The sequence below is a fragment of the Anabrus simplex genome, chromosome 1 (genome assembly GCF_040414725.1).
Source record: "Anabrus simplex isolate iqAnaSimp1 chromosome 1, ASM4041472v1, whole genome shotgun sequence".
Taxonomy (NCBI): domain Eukaryota; kingdom Metazoa; phylum Arthropoda; class Insecta; order Orthoptera; family Tettigoniidae; genus Anabrus; species Anabrus simplex.
Genome location: NC_090265.1, coordinates 233,719,367 through 233,740,794, shown reverse-complemented (window position 1 = coordinate 233,740,794; position 21,428 = coordinate 233,719,367). Strand labels below are relative to the sequence as shown.

At 38.8% G+C, this 21,428-nt stretch overlaps 1 protein-coding gene across 3 annotated transcripts in view; it reads right to left on the bottom strand.

Moving 5' to 3' along the window:
- The window catches only part of LOC136864356 (octopamine receptor beta-2R), a 1,721,356-nt gene that overhangs the window by 717,600 nt on the left and 982,328 nt on the right, over nucleotides 1-21,428 (bottom strand). Inside the window, exon 1 of one of the 3 annotated variants that reach the window (XM_067141254.2) lies at nucleotides 2,712-3,016. The exons of the other annotated variants lie outside the window; for them this stretch is intronic. The gene's annotated coding sequence lies outside the window, so the exon portion shown is untranslated. Of the gene's footprint in view, nucleotides 1-2,711; nucleotides 3,017-21,428 lie in introns of those variants that run through there. 3 annotated transcript variants of the gene reach the window in all.

The window sequence follows — 21,428 nt, the reverse complement described above, 5'->3', positions numbered from 1 at the left end:
ACCAATTATTGAGCATCATAATAGCAGGCCCCGCAGCCTACGGGTAGCGTTCCTGCCCCTTATCCGGAAGTCCCTGGTTCGATTCCGGCCAGGTAAGAGGATTTTACTCAATCAGCGTGATTACAATTAGTTGAGCTGCTACCTGACGGTGAGGTAGCAGCCCCAGATAGAAATACAAGAATAACAGCCGAGAGGATTCGTCCTGCTGACCACGCATCACCTCGTAATCTACAGGCCTTGGGGTGAGCAATGGTCGCTTGGTACACGAAGGATTTTTGCGCAATATATTCTGAAGGAATGATCGTAAATATTCGCGAACTTTAACATGAACAAACACCGGATTACCACATATTTTGAACAATGATAATTCATAATATAAATAACGTATAGTGAATGAATCGTAAATAATCACCAATATGAACTTCAATTACATAAAATGAAAGAAACTGGCGAGAGCATGAAGTATGGTATTACACACATTTGTATCCGTTATTGCATTCCCTCTGGACTGGAACAGGTACTAATTATTCGATGAATGTGAGTATTGACTGAAGAAAATTAAATGAGGAAAATGAAAGCTAAAATAGCAAAGATTTAGGATGCTCGAGGTAAGGAAGTTGCGATAGTATCGATGTAAGTAAATATAGATAATGTTCTATCGATATTCGATATTTCAGTATCGGTATTTTGTTTCGATGTTTTGTGGTATCGATGCTATTTAGTTATATTACTGATATCGGAATGATCGTTAGAAAAATTAAAGACTAGTGGTAATAATCGGACCATGGGTAGAAAATTCTAATTAAGAATAAACGTCGTGAAAATCATGACCGATAACAAGGACATTTGTCCTTATATTGTTGGCTGTCCATTCAGTTATCTGTGTTCTATGTACTGGATGTGTTTACCGTAGCTGCTGTTGACATGTTGCATGTTGTAGACATTTTTGACTTCGCGAGTAAGGTAAAGATGTTTTTGTTAACGTTGACAATAAACACGGTTGACCAACAATGTTCATGAACATTTTTTACTGTTAATGAACAAAACAGCGTGTTCGTAAATTTTCGGCCATATTTATTAACATAATACCTTTAACTTTTATTACTGAAACTTTTCATTTCCGCTAACTTTTGGGTTCGCACATGCGCGAAGACACCATTAGATCATGCAAATTCGTAGCGCGGAATACGAAGTTTTCTTATTTTTCTAAAAATTAACCACCTAATCGTAAGCGAAAGTTCTATTATACAGTATACTTAATTCTGTTTTACTCGTATATTATTTTAGCTACAGTATATTCTAATTAGTTTCATTTCCAGCTTCGCTCCTCCCTGAATAACCTAACCTTCCATAATCACTTGAATATCATCAAAACTGAAATTGCTTGTATTGATACTCTAGACAAATATATAAGTGAAATGTAGGAGTCACCAGTTGCTAGGAATCTTAAAGTTATACCTAACCTGCCATTAATAGAGGCGGCTTTCCAATAATCTGTATCATTTATTGTAATTTCAGGTCTAATTACCGCCAACATAAACTGAAATTCATTCCCAAAAAATAAATAAATGAAAGCTGCTGCATTATGAATTAAAAGTTCCGACATATGTGTTCTCTCCAAACCTAATTCTAAACGCCTTTCCGATGTTTTTCTTCGCCACACTTTGCGTCTGCGCTTGTGTCTAATTGCGCTCACTAAAATATTTAAAGCTTCAGCTGTAAGTATTTTCTCCTTCTTGACCCTGTGCATCGTAACCTCACAAACAGATTTTTTGGTGAATGTTGAAGAAGTGTGTTAAAAAAAATTCATTAGCTATGTTGAGAAATGTTTTCATTAACATAGTTTATTAACTTTGTTTTGTTAACATAGTTTATTAACTTTGGTGTGGACTAGCCAAAAATCTGAATTATTCGTCGCATATAATGTTTCTGAAATGCCTGTTTCTCTTAAAAGTTATTTTCAATTACGAGAAAATCCCAACCGTCCAGTAGAGTGCGGATGTGGTCGTATTTGACAAAAATAGAGTTATGTGTCACAGTGTAACAACAATGTTCTAAACACGTCACATTCATTGGAAATAGAAAAATCTTTTGATCATTATTTTACACATAATATTTTGATCGTTATATTTGATTTTCTTAATTATCCTGTTTTTTTAAGAATATTTAAGAATTTCAATATTATTTCAAGTTCTTGTATTTTGAAAAAAAATTATATCGAGATATATCGATATTTTATTTTGATAATATCGGCATAGTGGTACTTTAATTTTATGACGTATCGATGTCGAATGAAACATCAATGTTTTTGTATATCGGAACGTCCATAGCTCGCGGTGGTTATTAGGTATTATATATCACACGGTCCTGTTACTCCGGAGGCTAAATGCACTTGTATATATGAGTTCAAATCCTAAAGGAATAACCCATTACAGAGCGGTACCAGTGATCTTTCTCAGATAAATACAACGGGATAAACATTCTTTCCTCACTGCAAAAGGAGAAATTAAAGAGAGTGATCTTTAAAAGAAAGAAAATGAAATGGTCCTAAAGTCTAATGCCTTCAGGATTGGAAGACGACAATTATTGACAAGGAAAGTTAGGACTGTGATATGTCAATGACATCGTGCACATAACACGAGTGTATCACTATTTTGATTCCTATGACTGCTGAAAGAACGCACAGGCAGTTACGTAGTATAAACCATTACCTTATATTTCAAATGAGGCTGAAGTAAATGCGTTGATAAGAGCACATATCCCAGTGTAGTCGAGTTGATCATGTCGTAGTCCACTCTGCTAACTTGAATATCGTATGCACTTGCTTTAATACACAACTGAATGGATGACCCATAGCAGAGCCCGCTCAATACTCAATTACATCACTGCATTTATCACTACCTAGAGTTAAACCTTACACACAAACACTGCTCAAAGCGAGAGGAGTTGCGCCTCTGAGAGCGAGCACGACGCGTGACCTCACTCCACAAAACTTCAGAGAAGACTGCGCGTTATTAGTCGCACCGGGGTTTTTGGCATCTGTCCTTCACCAAGGATCCAGTCAGTGATCCTCTTTTATCGCACACATACACGTTGGCTGCGGATCAGAAGTGTCCCATCATTCATAGAGACATCTTGGAGTTATGCCTTGACCAAGGTGGAGATTGTAGAGTTTGAGAGGGCAAACAGCGGAATGTGGTTATAAATCTCACAGTACACTAATCGAAGTGAGAGACGCTCGGACTACTTGGCGAATCGACTGAGAAATAGTGGAAAGCTATGAATGGCTCCCTCGCACAAACCTAATACCATTTATGCCAGAAGAGAACAAGAATTGATCAAGAAAGGACGGATAGTAAAGATGAAAGTGAGGAAATAATGCCAGAATCAACTAGGGGATTCGTTACTGCCAACCCACGCTCCCAGGATGAGATATCCTGGAGGTTTCCCTTTCAATTACCTCTCACAACATGCAGGAGATACAGTCAATTTATCCTACCGACCCCACTAACAAGGCAAATCAAAGGAACAGAAGTAGACGTTCGACAACTTGAATAATGAGGGGATGGTCTGAAATAAGTGAAAAAATATGAATGACTTCCAACAATGTTGTCAACTTGGTCCTTTGGGAATTTTAATTAGCTTAATAGCTTGGAATTTTAAGTCCGTCAATCCCTGATGAACTTTCAAATTAAGTTTGAGTGGTGATCATCAATTTGTTGAATTTTCACCATCAACTTGTGCTGGACATATCGTTGTATGTAATTCCGCATTCCAAGTTGATGGAAATGGTTTCGGAAGTGATGCTGAATTCTGCTCGCAGTATTCTTGTTGCTGTTGTTTGGATTATCAGACCAGATATTGGTTTAAGGCACCTTATTATTTGCTTACTATTCATTTCTATGTAAGCTAATTACTCTAATCTGTATATCATATTCAAACATTACTTTACCCCTTCTATTCTCGGCCCCTACAATTCTCTAAAAAAATAACTGAATAAGTCCTAACTCAAAACATCCTCAGTGGTATCGACTGATCCAATATGGAATATTATAAAAGACTCCATAGCCCTCACAAACTGTGTTGTCAACATGGTGGTTCATGATTTTTTTTACAGTTTATGAATTAGAATTTTTAAGTAAGTCGTTTTCCTTTATGCAGCTTAGAAACCACCACAGCGTCGGGAGAAGGTTCTGCTCAGTATTTGATGAACTGCTCGGTGAATTGTACACCAAAAGATGCTGCCATATATGCTAGGCAATACTCCCAGCCACATCATCATCCGTCTCGACTAGGAATAATTAAGCGAGTTGGCCGTGCGTTTAGGGTCATGCAGTTGTGAGCTTGAATTCGGGAGATAGCGGGTTCGAACCCCACTGTCGGTAGTACTGAAGATGGTTTACCGTTGTTTCCCATTTCCACACCATTAAGGCCACGGCCACTTCTTTCCCACTTCTATCCTTTTCTTATCCCATCGTCGTCATAAGACGAACCTGTGCCGGTGGGACATAAAAAAAAATGGAAATTAAAAATAAATATTAAGACATTCCCTGTATTGTCCTGTCTCCAATTATGATCCCTTACACTTACACTACTGTGGCACTAATCAAAATTATAACAAAATAACCCTTACCAAAATCTAAATAATACACATAATTTCAACTCCTATATCTTATGATTCAAGTGATAACCATCAACAACGCCGCATCTCAAATTCGATTAAAAAGAACTGTTAATAAGCCAGCATTATAGGACTTCACATTCTGAAAATAAATCACTAAACAATAAGAGACTAACCCTAAAACATCTCACCCTAATAAAATACTAATTAAATTTGGCCTGATAATCAAAAACATTTATCCAGTATTCGGGAGATAGTGGGTTTGAACCCCACTGTCGGCAGCACTGAATATGGTTTTCCGTAGTTTCCCATTTTCACACCAGGCAAATACTGGCGCTGTACCTTAATTAAGGCCACGGTCGCTTCCTTCCCATTCCTAGGCCTTTCCTATCCCGTCGTCGCTATAAGCCCTATCTGTGTCGGTGCGACGTAAAGCAAATAGCAAAAAAAAAAAAGAAAAAAAGAAAAAAGAAAAGCAAAATCAGTATAAGCAAAAAAGCATTAAAACTAAAATACTAAACCTATTAATTGTCAAATCTCCGTATATACATTCCCACTATAAAAATATTACTAAACACGAAATGAACAACACAAACCCCATAAACAATAAAGACATTGCGTCAACCTAGAATGTTATAACGATAGAACTTCTATTTAGATTAAACACCTCCCATTCAATAAAAAGTTTTGAATCATAGGCCTATATAATAATAAAATAAAATCGCATTATAATTAAAACTATTGCCATAATAAACAAAAATAAGAAACTCAACATACAAATGGATAATGACCATAAAATGGTTTAAGTAGGTCCCTAAAACTGTGGCATCACAAACCAACATTTCCATTAATCTGTCTAAACACAACCATGGCGTATGACCTGCAAACAGGACTGGGACAGGTCTTTCAAATGGACTCCTATCGGAGATCTGAGTGTCTGCAAGGATGCGGCAATAATTCTAATGTAGAAGGCGCCACAAAAACCCAGTTTCCGAGCCACAGTAATTAACCAACGACGGTTAAAATTCCCGACCGCGCTGGGAATCAAATCCGGCCCGTTATTCCAAACGCTAAACGTTACCCATGAACCCGGACAAAGGTTAGTTAATCATCTACGAAGACGGCACTTCAGAAACCTCGCTGAGTTGACAGGCGCGCTCCGTGGAGTTCTGCAATACTAGGATCTTTGGTCGTCCAGCACATAGGAGAAAGATCACTTATGCTAATAGGGACTACTTCATATCGTTTCTCTATTTCTCTATTGTTTGTTAAAGTCTTTCACAACAATAATGACGCAAAGTTCACAATGATGAGACAAAATTTGTATGAGCAAACCCCGAACTACTTTCACAGTACCACGAAATGCCATCAAAGATTGAGTTCGGAGTGAACCGGTAGATCAGGCACGAACGGAAAATGAATGGAGTGTCAGTAGCTAACAGCTTACAAGTAGGCCTACTTTAGAAAAAGTAAACAATAAACAAACAATAAATTACAAGATTTTATTTTGAATTATATCTATCATAACAAATATGAAATTCTAGGTGTAAGGCTCATCTCTAAAGATAATAGGCAATTTGATGTCTTTGGAGTGTACAGATCGGGAAAGGGTAGCGCTGACGCTGATTCAGAATAATTTGATAAGATAATCAGCTATGTGGGAAACGATATGGAAAGGAACGTGATTGTAGCGTGTGATCTCAAATTATCAAATGTCAATTGGGAAGGTAATGTGAACGTCGGGAAGCATGACCAACAAATGGCAAATAAGTTAATATGGGAAGGGTAGCTAATTCAGAAAGTGATGAAACCAACTAGAGGGAAGAATATCCAGGATGTGGTGCTGGTAAAACCAGATGAGCTCTATAGAGAAACCGAAGTAATAGATGGTATTAGTGATCACCAAGCTGTTTTTGTCGTAGTTAAAAATAAATATGAAAGAAAGGAATGTATTAAAATTAGGACTGTTAGGCAGTACCATATGGCTGATAAAACAGGCATGAGGGAGTTTTTAACAAGTAACTATGATCGGTGGAAAACGCTAAATCAAAATTTAAACAGACTTTGGGATGGGCTTAAAGCAATTGTGAGGGAATGTGAAAATAGGTTTGTACCTTTAAAGATGGTAAAAATGGTTAAGATCCACTATATTATAACAGAGAATTAAAGAGACTAAGGATGAGGTGCAGGTTGGAAAGAAATAAAGTTAGAAATGGCTGCGGAAGTAAGGAGAAATTGAAGTAACTTACTAGGAAATTGAATATAGCAAAGAAGTCAGCTAAGGATAACATGATGGCAAGCATAATTGGCGGTCATACAAATATTTATTGAAAAATGGAAGAGTATGTATAGATAATTTAAGGCAGAAACAGGTTCCAACAAGGACATTCCAGGAATCATTAATGAACAAGGGGAGTGTGTATGCGAGGATCTTCAAACGGCAGACGTATTCAGTCAGCAGTATGTAAAGATTGTTGGTTACAAGGATAATGTCCAGATAGATGAGGTGACTAATAGTCCGACTCATTGGCTAAATGGTCAGCGTTGAGATCTTCGGTTCAGAGGGTCGCGAGTTCGATTCCCGGCCTGATCGTGGATTTTAATAGCCTCTGATTAATTATTGTGACCCGGAAACTGGGTGTTTGTCCCAACACATTCCTCCTCATAGTCAGACAACGCACTACACTACTAACCACCACAGAAAAAAGCAATAGTGATTTTATCCCACCATATAATGTTGGCGTCAGGAAGGTCATCCGGCCGTAAAACAGGGCCAAATCCACATACATACATACATACATACATACATACATACATACATACATACATACATACATACATACATACATACATACATACATACATACATACATACATACATACATACATACATACATACATACATACATACATACATACATACATACATACATACACATATGTGTGACACAATTCGCATCCGCAACTCCACAGTTTTGGGAAAAGCGGTAGACTAAAGCCCCATTCACAATGCAAACGTAACGTAACGTAAACTTAAAATTAACGTTAACTTAGAAGTTAGCGGCCATCTTATCTAATGGATCCATTCACAATGCGCCGACGTAAACTTAACTGCGAGTCCGTAAAATTAAGGGATTGCAAACTCCAAGCTCTTGCGGTTAATTTTACGTTAACTTTAAGAACCAGCCAATCAGAGCAGAGGTAAACATTGTGTGTTGTGCACGATATAATGACTTCTTTCGACGAAACAGTTGTAATTCTCTTTCAAAATAATCTTTGTGTATAGGCTATGTATGATAGAAGGAAAAAGAATTACAAATACGCTGTACCGAAAAATAATAGGTGGAAATTAATATCCTGTAGTAATGAAATCTGACAATAAATGGCGGGAGACAAGCTCGCAGCGCTGGCAAACGGACGAGAGAATATCCCTGTCATAAATAAAACAGTGTCCCTGTATATTTCTTAACATTATGACGGACTACTAGTTTACGAAAACGATATCATCCAAACAAATAGATCCAAATATCTCATCGGGGTGTGATAGATAGGGTCATAGATGTCGGTAAAGGAGACCTTTTACATTTCTTTTTATTACAAAAGGGGAAGCAAATCGTAAGAAAGGCAAACAGTTCAGGTTGCATCCGCATGTCCAAAACGAACTGATGAGGGTCATTTCTTACAGTAGATTACCGAAATCGCCCCGAGATAACCTTCTTTGATTCAAGGGATGAACCCATTTTCTGCACCGTTGTTTAGATCGCCTTTTCAGGTACCGTAGGCCTACACAGCTCCCAGGAGCAAAGCAATAGATGTTTGAAGTAATATGGATTCCGCTACCACGTGGTTTGATTCCATCGAGTTATTGAAATATCAAACTGCGAGATAGCCCAAAACCTGACTTCCGTACTAAATAACATGGCAGTGTTTTGATTGGCTGCTGTGTACTCTTTACGTTAATGTTACGTTCCTCCATTGTGAATACCACAAATTTTACGTTAATTTTACGGTTACGTTACGTCGTTAAGTTTACGGTTACGTTTGCATTGTGAATGGGGCCTAAGAGAGAGAAGAGATGAGGTGACTAATACCAAAGAAGCATTAAAATTTACCTATGACAACAATGACATTTACAGTAAGATACAAAATTTGAAGACTAGAAAAGCAGCTGGAATTGATAACGTTTCGGAGGATATACTAAAGGCAATGGTTTGAGATATAGTACCATATCTGAAGTACTTATTTGATTATTGTTTGCTAGAAGGAGCTATACCAAATGAATGGAGAGTTGTGTATACAGGAAAGTGTGATAGACATAAAGCTGAAAATTACAGGCCAGTCCGTTTGACGTGCATTGCGTGTAAGCTTTGGGAAAGCATTCTTTCTGATTATATTAGACATGTTTGCAAAATTAATTACTGGTCTGACAGAAGGCAGTTTGGGTTTAGGAAAGGTTATTCCACTGAAGCTCAACTTGTAGGATTCCAGCAAGATATAGCAGATATCCTAGATTCAGTAGGTCAAATGGACTGTTTCGCGATTGAAATATCTAAGGCATTTGATAGGATAGATCATGTGAAACTACTGGCAAAAATGAGTGTAATTGGATTTGACAAAAGAGTGATGGAATGTATGGCTATGTTTCTTGAAAATAGAACTCAGAGAATTAGAGTAAGCGAAGCTTTATCTGTCCCTGTGAATTTAAGAGGGAAATTCCTCAAGGCAGTATTATTGGACATTTTTATTTTGTTATATACATCAATGATATGTGTAAAGAAGTGGAATCAGACATAAGGTTTTTTGCAGATGATGTTATTCTGTACAGAGTAATAAATAAGTTGCTAGATTGTGGGCAACTGCAAAATGACCTCGATAATGTCGTGAGATGGATAGTAGGCAATGCTATGACGAATAACGGGGTTAAAAGTCAGGTTGTGAGTCTCACAAGTCCTCTCAGTTTTAATTACTGCGTCGATGGGGTGAAAGTTCCTTTTGGGGATCATTGTAAGTACGTAGGTGTTAATATAAGGAAATATCTTCACGGGGGTAATTACATAAATATGATTGTGAATAAAGGGTACAGATCTCTGCACATGGTTATTAGGTTATTTAGGGGTTGTAGTAAGGATGTAAAGGATTGGGCATATAAGGCTCTGGTAAGACCCCAACTAGAGTATGGTTCCTGTGTATGGGTCGCTCACCAGGATTACTTGATTCAAGAACTGAACAAAATCCAAAGAATAGCAGCTCGATTTGTTCTGGGTGATTTCCGACAAAAGAGTAGCGTTACAAAAATGTTGCAAAGTTTGGGCTAGGAAGACTTGGGAGAAACGAGACCTGCTGCTCGACTAATTGTAAGTGGTATGTTCAGATCTGTTAGTGGAGTGATCGCGTTGAATGACATCAGTGGACGAATAAGTTTGAGTGGTGTCTTTAAAAGTATAAAAGATCACAATATGAAGATAAAGTTGCAATTCAAGAGATCAAATTGGGGCAAATATTCGTTTATAGGAATGGGAGTTAGGAATTGGAATAACTTACTAAGGGAGATGTTCAATAAATATCCAATTTCTTTGCAATCATTTAAGAAAAGGCTAGGAAAACAACAGATAGGTAATCTGCCACCTGGGCGACTGCCCTAAATGCAGATCAGTAATGATTGATTGGTGAGAGATATTTAGCATCAGAAAAGTTGTCACTGTTCCATTAGTGGTGGGAGCACTAGAACAATCTTTACATTGAGTGGCAGCGTTACCAAGAAACTGCTGAACAGGAATTTTAAGGATCCATAAATGAGGCCTTTTAGATATTTAACAATATTTCACTAAGCTTGGCTAATACGTCTGAACACCCTCCGAAACCCGAGAAACCTCGACGTTAATAATAATAATAATAATAATAATAATAATAATAATAATAATAATAATAATACTGAATTAATATAAAATGAAAAAATACGAGAGTGACGTTTCTTTCCCGACACCCGTACCAACAACATAGAGGCTATTTCGAAAAACGTATGTAAAACACACAGATCATTAAAACAAATAACTTATTATTATTATTATTATTATTATTATTATTATTATTATTATTATTATTATTATTATTATTATTATTATTATTATTCAGCTTTTCCCACACTTGTGAGGTCATGGGTATGAATTGTGTCGCACATGTAGATTTGGCCCTGTTTAACGGTCGGATGTCCTTCCTAACGCCAACCCCATATGGAGGAATGTCATCACTATTGCGTGTTTCTGTGCTGGTTTGTAGTGCAGTGTGTTGTATGAATATGGAGAGGAAAGTGTTTGGACAAATGAAAACACCCATTTCCCCAGCCAGAAGAATTAATCATACGCAATTAAAATCCCCGACTCAGTCGGGACTCTCTGAACTGAACTGAAGGCGTCAACGCTGACCATTCAGCCAATGAGTTGGACCTAACAACAAATGCTTCAAAAATATATTTAAAATATTTCATATATCTTCATCAATATTTACATAAATTTATCTGCGTAAATTTCGAATTTTTAGCTGAGACTTCGTTTTTATCTGGTTTTATTTATGTCTGTGTCTGTTTTTGTATATACGTGAATGTATCACGCCAAATCTACTGGAGTGCAAATTGAACTACAGGGGTACGTTTTGGTTGTTGTTTCTGAGGATGATGATGGAGAAGAATAAGAAGAATAAGAACACTGCAGCTGCCATTGTAATCAAATATAATATGATTACAATATTATTTATGTTACAATAGCCACACTTTTCATATTCAATCTTTTCAGCAAAACAAAGAACAATGTGACCTGAGATGGGCGTGTATTCGTTTATTTACGTTCGGGCGTACAGTAGGTTCTACGTTTGAAACAAGGGTTCGCGATACAGTTAATCGCAAAGGGTTGCGCAGATTTAAGTCCGTTGAACCTCCACAATTTCGGGTTTTGGTGAACTTCATAACAAAAAATAAAACGCTCGCATCCATAGGTGGAATCGAATACTGAAATAACTTAGCAGCTTGCCTGCGCAGTCAGGGATATTGTTGTTGAGGAGAGAGAGAGAGAGAGTTCTCAGTGAATCATTATGTTAGTTACAGAAATAAGGCCTTTAGCCGGCTGTTGCACAGCCTGCTGCAAGGACTGATAAATAAATCGAAGCTCTTGAAATTGAAATCTCTTCGACACAGATCGGCTGACAGACTGGTAATGCGACTGTGCAGCTGTTGTGCGGTCAGACTGCTACGGGTACAACCACAAGCCTGAAGCCGGCTCAGGCAAAATATTCCGGCTGTTGCAAACAATTCGGCGCACACACTGCAGCAAACTCAGGCAGTCTTCAAGATGTCATCTGGAGAAGAGGATGTACATGAATGCGTACCAGTGGTGTGGCAGTGGTTGCTCTTAAATTCAAAACCACCACGAAAATTTTGGATTCATCCTTTAAATGTTAAAAGAATTGAAAGTAATAGTCTAGTGTCCTTGATAAATGAACTACGGAACTATGAAGATGGGTCCCTTAATTACACGAGAATGCCCTCTGTAACTTTCGACCTTTCATTTTGATTGTGACGTTCATTTCTGCAGCAACTTCCTCCCATAGTTTGTTTATTCACGAGGGCTCTGTTACTGTGATCTTTCAAATTCAAGTTATAAATAGCTGGACGTTTTTCTATGGTCACAAAATGTTTCTCAGCGTTACACTCCATCTGAAAGGGAGAATACATGTTTTACAGTTATGCTTGATTATATTTTAAAGACAGAATTGTTTGATTCAATATGTCATATTTTTTATCCTGTAAGTTTGTGACTGTGTACAAAAACATTGTTCATAGACAAGTTCTTGCACAGAATATGGAATATACAATTAGTTTGGCTTACCTTGACTTGTTTGCTGCAAACAAGTAGCCTCAGCACAACTGCCTGACTGAGGCAGCCTGGAGCAAACGAAACGCTTTGCCTCGGCAGTGTGGTCTGTCATCATTCGCTTCCGGTATTTCGTGGGCTAGTTGATAGAAACAGGCGGCCTAAGGCAGTCTGAAACGTTTTTGTTTCGTTTCGTTTCACGCAGTGTTAATATTTCCCTCCTCGCTCCTCGAACGAAACCACTTGAGCACAGTCAAGGCGGGTACAGACATGCGCGCCTAACTCTGTTAACGGGGCAATGTTACGCACCGCGGTTGCGAGGTAAACTTTTCTATCCCGCGCCGCAGGTCGTAACGTGTAACCTACCAGCGTTCCGCCAGTTGAGACAGTGCAGCTTTGAAAGAAGACACAGCTGCAGCAGCCTATATTTATTTGCATTATGCAACCAAACGGAAACGGAAACATAGGCGATGGTGGCAAACTCAGCTATATTCACGTAGAACTACACATGGTGGTTCGAATTTGCTAGCTGACATGAAGTTTCAGACAGTTAGTGGGCATTATAAAATTTTTACTAGAATGTCACCTACAGACTTTGAATACCTCATCAATTTGATAGGGCCTAAAGTTGCTAAGAAGGATACCACCAGAGCGGCTGTCTCGGTGTAAGAGGAGAGACTGGCAGTGACAGTACTATTTCTAGCAACCGGTGATTCATACACTAGTCTGCAGTATCTTTTCAAAATATCCAAACAGTCGATTAGTGTTATCGTACCGGAAGGTGTCAAGCTCTGATTGAAGTACTGAAAGAAAATATAAACGTAAGTAAGGAATCTATTGCTGAAATATTCTATGTTACAAACATCAAACATTATCTATTTTAATTGTTTATTCAACACAGAAATACTACTTTGTAAGTGTAATCAAGTTCCGTCGCCATCTCCTTCCATGCATCATTCCTTAAAATTTTGTTGAAATGCCTGGGATAGCTAGGTAGCCACAAAATGCCCTTAGCTCTGTACATTTCAATAAAATGCAGTGTGTTTTGCTCGAATGTGTGTTACGCGCCGAGGTCCTGTGTACGTCCAAGCTTGCTGTAACTTCCGCGCGCGCAGCTCTTTGATGTGACGCGGGAAAACCGACAAGCAGTGGAACGCAGCGAACCTCGTTCCGTATCGTTCATGTTGCGGGCTAAGGTGCGACGAAGTTACGCAGTACCGTCCAGACAGGAGCGTGACGCGGTTGCGTTACGATGCTCTGTTGCAAGTCTGGACGCGCCTTTATACACACAGTCGCGAAGCTCCTTAGTGATGAAATGACATCCTGTTGACAAGCGGAACGACGCCAGCGCTCGCAGAGGCCAGCAAGCCAGTACTGCTCTCTACCCAACAGCTGATTATACCTTTACGCCTAAATTATAAACATTGCAGCCACCAGAACAACTATATTAATAGTAAATTTTACAAACCACTAAACTGTTTATTGCTGCAGCATGGAAAGACTTGTTACCGTTAGCCATTTTCAAAAACTTTTAATGATCTGAATTTGGTTAAGATCTCAGCAACCTAAATGACTGAATTTTAAATACATCGTGTTTTTTCTATGACACTGAAAACGTTCATTGCAAAATTTGACGATGTAATATAATCTTAGTTTCACAAATAATTCCAATAACAACAGCTTAGTACCTTCACAGCATTCCTGTGGAAAATTAGGTATTTCCATTAGGGAGTTAACGAACGGCGTACCACACAGAAGCTTGTGAGCATTCTCCTCAAACGTACAGGAAAGCCTATGTTCACACTTTCCTAAAAACGAATATAACACATCGTTACACATAGTCAGGCCACCAAAAGTACTATTATGTTCATAATTTTTGAAATGACACTTAATCTTAACACTATCATCTAGAGAATCTGTCTTATCTTCTAGAAACTGTCTGCATGTATTACAGTCGTGAACAGAGAGAAACTGTTTTAACAAGTAACTGAACACATATTTCATGCTATTTAACTCACCAAAGTCTGTTGACATTTCGACATTTGGAACATCAATAACTGACTGAACATTAACACTATTTAATAATGTTGACAATTTAAGTTTATGAGCACTTTTTATGTCCAACATAATTGGTTCCATCTGAATACCTCACAGTTGCTACTCTCTTATGAAATGTTATTAAATAGTTGACTGAATGTAGCACTGTTGAATGCAGAAATGAACTGCTTTGGAGGTGGATTGGAGCAAAACACTCCTTTCTGCCTTCTTAGAGAGAAGAAATGTTCCAGGCATTCCTGGTTTAATTTTCGCATTAATAGGTATCATTATCCAGCAATTCATTTTTCAACACCCCTAATGCAACAATATTCATTCTCAACCCCTTTATATACTTCATCCTATTTGTTACATCTTTATTGTACACATCCACAAAATTCTAAGTTCCTACAAATCCTCTAAGACCAGGAAGCACTTCAAAGTGCTCAGAATGACATGTGATGGCATTTCTCAACTTAACTGGACTTTTAAGACTATAACAATTAAAAATATCAAATAAATCATCCAACTTCTGGAAAAACTCTGCAGTAGGCAAGGCTGCTGGACGCATACTGCCACCTGCCACAAGTGTTTCAATAGCTGTTACCACAGAGAGGTTTAGCACACGACGAGCAGGACTAACTTTCATTTTTGAAAAAGGTGGCAGCTCTACAGATTTTTTTTGTGTAAGATTTGGTGCCAATTTATATTTTCTTTTAGTGTCACTTTCATACAAGTCTTTGACATATTGCCAAGATGCTCTTCCTACTTCACCACTTTCTAAACTTTAAGCTACATTATATTTAAACAAATTGTTCCTAAAACTTTTTATTAAATGAGGTGTGTCATAAAAGAAATATTGTTATCACCAACGGTTATGTATGGCTTTGACTCAGTAATGCCCAAACACTTTCTCCACTCCATAAAATTAGGGCCTTGATCACATACACAAGTCTTAACAATCAATCCTATTTCTTTCAGTACATCTACAACAGTAAAAAATAAGTTTTTCAAATTCTTGGCACTTATTCCATCCTGAGTAATATAACATAATAACGGCTGCCTTCACTTGCTGAAAACCCCATTTATCATCATAACAAATGCACTATTTGCAACTTTTAATATCTTCAAACCCTATGATACTGCCACTAAAATGATCATATGCCATGTTACACATTAATGACATTTCATCTATTGAAATATTCACCAATCTTCCATGTTCTGGAAAAGATTTTACTTTTAATTTCAGTAGTTGGAAAATACCTTCATTTAATCCACACTTAAGCCGGTCACCCTCCATGTATTTCCGCAGTGTTCGTACTGAGGAGAGATCAAAATACTGACATAGAAATCGGTAGTCTGCGGACTACACTATAATAAGTTTAGAGCGAATAACTTAATTTCCTCATTCCATCTAACTCCATACTTAATTTTTAGTGGTTTCCTAATTCGATGTAATAATACATTAAGTGCCTCCTTCGTCAGATATTTAGAACCTACACATTTCAGTTTTCTCTGTCCGAGAGAACATTTTTCCTAGCTACCTTATGCTTTCTACCTTGACATTTTCATGTGCACGTACACCCTTTAGCTGCATACACTTCCGCCACAAACGAACCACTTCAGCTGACTTACATTTGCACTTCTTCAGGCTATCAATAATGTCATTCAATTTTTTTTATTTCTTCTGTCGCTGACACTTCCACTGGATTACTCGATATAGTTGGTGCGTTGTCTGAAGCAGTCTCCGTCCTAACAGCAGCTCCTATTCTCTCAACGCCTCTTGACTGCCTACAAGATAATTTCTTCTTCTTTGACATGGGTCCATCTTCTTTAATCAATAAAGTTCGCCTTAAGGAAATCCGTGGTGGTTTATTTGGAATGTCGAATACAGTTTGGAACTGCATTCCACACTAATTTCTTCTTTTCGACTGACATAAACTGGCTGTCTTCAGAATGACTCGAGCATAACTTTATGTACAAATAGTTCCCATCTTTCTTCATTAAATCAGCCCTCCTACTAGTTACAAGCCATTTTCTACACAAAAAATTAAAATATCCCTAGAGGAAAAGATTGGGTTAAAACGTTATTTAATTTCATAATTGGTTGGATTTCCCCCCACTGAGTTATACTTCTGGATAACTGACAAACCAAAAACCTACTTTTTTGCTAGTGGCTTTACGTCGCACCGACACAGGTAGGTCTTATGACGACGATGGGATAGGAAAGACCTAGGATTTTGAAGGAAGCGGCCGTGGCCTTCAAGCCCCAGCATTTGACTGGTGTGAAAATGGGAAACCACGGAAAATCATCGCCATGGCTGCCGACAGTGGGATTCGAACCCACTATCTCCCGGATGCAAGCTCACAGCTGCGCGCCCCTAACCGCACGGCCAACTCGCCCGGTAATTAAATGATATTGGAAGGCAGCTAAGGGTTACGTTAAGAGAGTATACGCATCAGTGATCTCAGTATGCATACACTAGAATACACAACAACCATATGTTTCCTTGAGGAAAAACGTGACGTCTTATTTCTTTCAGTTGAGGTACTCCCTTCTGCTCCCTTTGCGTGTACAGTAAGTCGATTATGCCTAGTATTTCAATCTGTTTAAAACTTCATTATTATATTGTAACTAATTCAAACTATGTGATTTGAACACTTTGTCATTAATATCCTAATCTCAAATTGTATTACGAACAGCATTATAACTAGCCTGTGAAATTGTGTTCGACTTTCTGCTATTCTGGACTTACTTACCTTCATATGCAACGTAATGTTTCATCACATTACATTATTTAGTTATATTGCATTTCGACTGACAAAACGGACATAATATCTGCTTGTCTCATTACACACTTCTTCATCTCTACATAACGCATCACACTGCCAACCACCACAGAAAAACACAATAGTGAATGCATCCCTTCAACACAGCATTGGCATCAGAAAGTACATCTGGCCATAAAAATGAAAATCCACAACCTGTTTCCAGTCATTCGACCGGGTCAGGAATGTAATGAATGATGCCCTCCACCTAGTGGCGAAGAAAGGAATTGTGCCGACTGGCGAAACATGTCGCGCTCCTCTGGGGCAATTATTAACGACTGCCAGATGAAATGGAATGATATTGGAGAGTGTTTCTGGAATGAAAGATGACAGGGAAAACCGGAGTACCCGGAGAAAAAAACTGTCCATCCTCCGCTTTGTCCAGCACAAATCTCGCATGGAGTGACCGGGATTCGAGCCACGGAACCCGGCGGTGAGTGGCCGGCGCGTTGCCGTCTGAGTCACGGAAACTATCTGACCATAAAATGGAGCCAAATTGACATGTATTGCTGATTCCAGATAATAGGGAAAAGACCAAGAAAACGACGAAGGTTACATTACTTATGGCGCGAAGGTAAGTATTTATCCACCGAGTGAGTGGCTGCGTGGTTTGGGTCACGTACCTGTCAGCTTCCATTCGGGAGATAGTGGGTTTGAACCCCATTGTTGGCAGCCCTGAGGATGGTTTTCTCATTTCACATCAGCTTAATTAAGGCCACGGTGGCTTCCTTCGCGCTCCTAGCCCTTTCCTACCCCATCATCGTCATAAGATCTATGTCGGTGCGACGCAAAGCAAATTGAAAAAAAAATCCTCCCTAAATTAGCTTTACTGCTAATTTGATAAATTTTTCCTTAAATGATTCATTTCCGTGCAGTGCCACAATACTGAGATCCGAGTCGAGCTCTTGTGAATAAAGAAATTAATGAAGGCGATGGCTTTCTTCTCATGAGCTCGGATGATGTAACTCTTCAAGCTAATGAATGCCGACACTTGAGCGAAGAACATGTTGCGACACGTATAATATCAGTATTTAGGATTTATATCCGCCCAAGGTCAAACTCGTTTGAAGATCTGTCACCGGAATGTTAGCGAGCACAGCGTAAATCCAGATATATTGCGATCAGCGGGTTGCATAAAACTGCATCTGCTGCGTAAAACAAGGGGAAGGGTCGAATATCATGATGCATGTTAATACGAGAGCATTAACCTTAGCTGTTTCATAGCTGGAATTAAGCACAGTATGTTTCTGAGCATTGTCACTGCTTGTTTAAAATATGTCCAAAAATGTTTACGTTGGAAGGAAATGGTGGTGGTAGTGTATCGAAATTGTCAGCCCCCGTGCAATATAAAATTAAAACGAAAAATGAGTTCTATGAAACTGGGAAAACATAGTAGAGAAATCAAAATAAAATAAAATAAAAATAATGATGATAATGATGTAGTTTTTTGTTTAAACGGGCCTAACAGCTAGGCCTTTTTTTTTTTGCTAGTGGCTTAACGTCGCACCGACACAGATAGGTCTTATGGTGACGATGGGATACGAAAGGCCTAGGAGTTGGAAGGAAGCGGCCATGGCCTTAATTAAGGTACAGCCTCAACATTTGCCTGGTGTGAAAATTGGAAAACCCGGAAAACCATCTTCAGGGTTGCCGACAGTGGGATTCAAACCCACTATCTCCCTGATGCAAGCTCACAGCCGCGCGCCTCTAACCGCACGGCCAACTCGCCCGGTAACAGCTAGGTCATCGGCCCAATAATAATAATAATAATAATAATAATAATAATAATAATAATAATAATAATAATAATAATAATAATAGCTTTCCATGCCATTCATTTTTACGTAACTGTTACATCCAGTACCTTCATAATCTGGTTGTCACATTCATATCACGGTCACCGAGCTCGATAGCTGCAGTCGCTTAAGTACGGCCAGTATCCAGTAATCGGGAGATAGTGGGTTCGAGCCCCACTGTCGGCAGCCCTGAAGATGGTTTTCCGTGGTTTCCCATTTTCACACCAGGCAAATGCCGGGGCTGTACCTTAATTAAGGCCACGGCCGCTTCCTTCCAATTCCTAGACCTTCCCTATCCCATCGTCGCCGTAAGACATATCTGTGTCGGTGCGACGTAAAGCAAATAGCATTTAAAAAAAGAAGCATATCACGGTCTCCTTCTACAATTCTCACTCGTGATTTCATTCCAAAACCAACTGTACAAAGTCTGGGTTTATTGACAGGCGTACAAAAACCAATCCATTTTTCTCGTCAGATTTTACCAAATCTTTCTCCTCCCACCAGTACGATGTAGTGTCTATCTATCTCACTTTCTACCATAACACCATATTTCAAAGACTATCTTTCTCTTCCTTTCTGAGCTAGTCTCTTTCCATGATTGATTTCTATACAGTACCACGTTTTCAGAAAAATCTTTCTAACATGCATGTGTACCTTGGATGTGAGAAAATATATTTGATGATGATGGTGGTGCTTGTTGTTTAAAAATGCCTAACATCTACGGTCATCGGATCGAGAAAATATATCTACCGTATCACCATATTTCAAAGACTTGTATACTCTTTCTTTCTGGGCTAGTCTCTTTTCATGATTCGTTTCCATACTGAACCATTCTGTTCATGGTCAAAGAATGCTGATTTTATAATAATTATGGGAATTATATGAGTCCACAAATAAAGCGCCTTGGGTGGCATTTTATTGTGTAAAAGCATTTGAGAGTGCGCGCTTTTCGTGAGAACGTAGCGTCAAGAAGCGAGCTGAAGTTTCTAGAAGCTCATTAAAATTTATTACCCCAGCGAACCTCTTCGCTTGTAGCTTGGGAAGCACTCAGCTCCGAGAGATATCGCGGGAATTTTTACATTGGAGGGAAAGGAATTTATTTAATATCTTCGATTAAAAGATGACTATAGAGGATTGTATACCAGAACCGCAATCAGGGCATTTTTCTGAAAATTTTGATATGCGGCATGCCTATAGTTGTAATCAGAATGAAAGTTTGAGTACTTAATATGCATATCGCGGGAAAAAATTTCCACACGCGGGCGCGCGCTGGAAGCCCACCCACACACAGCTTGGTAGCGTGGATGCGAGACTGCTAATATATACGACTGACGAGCGCGCTAGAATCATTTCACCGTGTGTATCGCTGTCACGTAAGTGTCTGTCACGCCGCTGCTCAGCGCAGAGAAGACCGCCTTTATCTACAAGCAACGCAGTCAGAGTTCACCTTATATTTGGGAAATGTAAGTAACAACCATTTATAATAGAGACCAGAACTTTATACAGCAAGTGTTGACCTGTTTTCCTCTGAGAATATTCTGCTGCTAGTAACACTGTTCGTGCATAGTCACATCGCATATTCTGAGGTTCATATTGTCCTAAACGAATGACACATACTAGTGTAGGATCAGAAGATTGAAATTAATGTAATTCGGTCAGTAGAGAGTGCAGTCAAGAGTAAAGTGCAGTGAAGTTGAGAACTGTGTACTTATACTACTAGGCTAACGCTCAGAATGTGACCTGGTATTACGAGATTCAAGGAAAAGTTTGGAGGGGAGATGTAGGCATCGAACGGAGGACACATTGTAATCTGACTTTCCTTACAGTTTATCCTACATCACGAGTGGAATGGAAACTGCCCATCCATCACGGTGAAGTGGTAATTGGGACCGAAGCTGCAGAGCAGTCATCACGGCATCGAGGTGCGAACCAGGACCATCGACGACGTCCAATCATCACGACACCGAAGAGGCACCTGAACGAGCTACAGAGAACATCACAGCCGACCAGGGTGTCACCAGTCATCGAACCACCGAGTGCTGTCACCAGCTTTTAACGTCAACATGATGGCTTAAATTCGCAATGTCCACAAGGGGAACTGTTCAGTTATGTCATCGGACACAGGTCAGATAATTCCATCGTTTGAGCATGCAGCAACTAGATAATGATTAGGTAAAATGTAGATAGATTTGGCCTTCTGCCAATATGTACATAGGTTAGGATATGAATGCCCGTGTAAATAGAATTTATGCCCCAGGACTCAAGCTTGGTTAGATTATTATTTGC